We start from the raw sequence: 2,500 nt of genomic DNA on the forward strand, positions 1-2,500 counted from the left end.
TCTTCTATCCTCTCGATCTCTCTCTCTCCGTTTTCCTCACCCCTCTCTCTCACAATCTGTTTATCTATCTGTCTGCCCACCTCTCTCTCTCTCTCTCTCTCTCTCTCTCTCTCTCTCTCTCTCTCTCTCTCTCTCTCTCTCTCTCTCTCTCTCTCTCTCTCTCTCTCTCTCTCTCTCTAGTGTATCTGCATGTGTGTATAGACGCGCGCGGGCACACACACACACACACACACGCACACACACACACACACACACACACACACACACACACACACACACACACACACACACACACACACACACACACACACACACACACTGTTAATAATACTACATAATATACCCTAACACTGCGCCCACAACAATAATAAGACTAAACAGTGAAGCAAATGACAATCATCGCTAGTATCTCTGCTGAAAATAATGATAGGAATGAAGAAGACACTAACCGTGGCACCAATAAAATTAATGTAATGATGATTACAGCAATGAAAGAGAAAATGAGAGAGAAAAGGGAACCATAACCGGTTTTACCAGAATTATCACAGGTGTTCTTTGTTGTGACAATACGCAGGTGCACGGTCTCTGCCAAATGTAGATGGCAAGTGTTGTTAAACGAGAGATCGAAATATCGATGAGTGAGTCCTTTGCGGTAATTAGAGGATAGAAAGTTCGTCAATGATTTCAAGTCACGGGTTTCAGCTTTTATTTTGAAATATTGACGGCGTAACATTGGTATAAATGTTATTAAAAACGGATACAAAAATGCAATTTGAAGAATGGAAACTAAATCAAAATGAGACATTAATCTACTCCTACTCTGTATAAGCTAGTGTAATGTTTTATGCATTGCTTTAGCATGATTCTCGTTTTTATACATGTCACATGTTATTTTCTTATTTTCTGAAAATATCTGATTTCTTGGTCAGTATATAGATTTGACTGTTCGCAATTTTAGTATACAGATATCTAGATTAGTATGGAGAAATGAGCGTCAGAGACCGCAGTTTATGATCCTGTACACTTGAACATAATGAAGTACAGACACATTTCTTTCCCCTCAATGTACGCTTCACTTCATGTTTTTCATATATCTCTCATTTGTATTTTCTTTGAAAGCTTTCTCTCCTTTTAATCTTATTAAAACATCTACCTTTTAATCAGAAAAAAATACATAGCATACGCAAATACATGCATACATGAGTGATTGTTCACACACACACACACACATACACACACAGAGTAATATCAATGAAAAAAAATATAATAAAGAACAATACTAAATGGAAAGATAATAAAACCCGCACAATAAATCATGCAAACGCTTACGTTACTGAATAGATAATGCAGTGCCGGAGGCTAGTGAGGACTATATGAAATTTATATGGAATTGAATTCTGGCTTAACACAAACATCGATTTGATTCACTCTAGTTTAATTTGTCAAATTATTATTTTTTTTCCGTGATGTTCATCATATATATCATATACCCTAAAGGAAAAAAACACCGCAGAAATAATTTTTGTTAGATACTTTTAGGAAACTGAATCTTAGTGGCTGCGCACATCCACCGGAAACAAGGCATTAGAAGCACTATAACTTTAGGACCAGAACGTGACAGACTCTTTTTTCCAGAATCCTTCTGCCACTTTAAGAACTGAAGGTAAGGTCGGAGCGGTTTAGGGGAACAATAAGCAAATTTATATAATTTGCTAACTCAGTATTAAAATGTGGGATCTAGACAACTCATAATTCCTTGAAACGCAAATAAAATGCTTATTCACACACTACACTTTGCTGCCCCGCGTGGCTCAAGGTTCTTGCGTGCCCGAAAACAAATTCAGCAGACTTACCTTCCTTAAATTTTCCGTTTTCCGATAAATTGAGAGCTCACGAAACTTTTGAAACGAGTGATAAGATCAATTTTTGAAATGATCTTGCAGTGAAGAACACATACACCTTCTCTGTACACAAGTCAGGTCTGTACTGTTTTGCTGATTTAATAAAGTTATTCATCAAGTGTTCACAATACACGGCGCACTACACCTGTACGCACATTCGCACAGCAGCAATACTACTACAGTCTTCCAGGGCTACCAGCCTTCGACGTTACAGTACACATTTCATTTGAAGAAAATAAAGTATAATATTGTTATGGTTCTACCGACATCGTTAGTTTTCCTGAGGTGCCGATTACTTGTTATGCTTGGGGAGTTGTATAGCTTTTCTCTGTCAGTGGTGATGAGTATATATATTGATAAATAGGACAGTAGTTCTTAAAGGTACGTCTTCTTCAACTGGATACGATACATGATGAAGATCAAAATGTTATTTGATTAAAAATAATCTTGCAACGATCATAGCTGGCACTTGTAGTTTCCCGCCTCCAAGTAGGCGGACGACGAGTGACGTCACAGGCAGACGCTGCTGCGATTGGCCAAGACGAGCGGAAAGAGTAATGTACGCGTGGTTAATGAAGTAAATCAAGTTGGAAAGTTGT

At 37.9% G+C, this 2,500-nt stretch overlaps 1 protein-coding gene across 1 annotated transcript in view; it reads right to left on the bottom strand.

Moving 5' to 3' along the window:
• Positions 1–1,990, bottom strand: part of LOC113817670 (homeobox protein aristaless-like 4) — a 3,242-nt gene extending 1,252 nt beyond the window's left edge. The window contains exon 1 of the mRNA XM_070117695.1: positions 1,854–1,990. The gene's annotated coding sequence lies outside the window, so the exon portion shown is untranslated. The remainder of the gene's footprint in view (positions 1–1,853) is intronic.
• Positions 1,991–2,500: the final 510 nt, after the last annotated feature.

The sequence above is a fragment of the Penaeus vannamei genome, chromosome 41 (genome assembly GCF_042767895.1).
Source record: "Penaeus vannamei isolate JL-2024 chromosome 41, ASM4276789v1, whole genome shotgun sequence".
In the NCBI taxonomy this organism is placed as follows: Eukaryota; Metazoa; Arthropoda; class Malacostraca; order Decapoda; family Penaeidae; genus Penaeus; species Penaeus vannamei.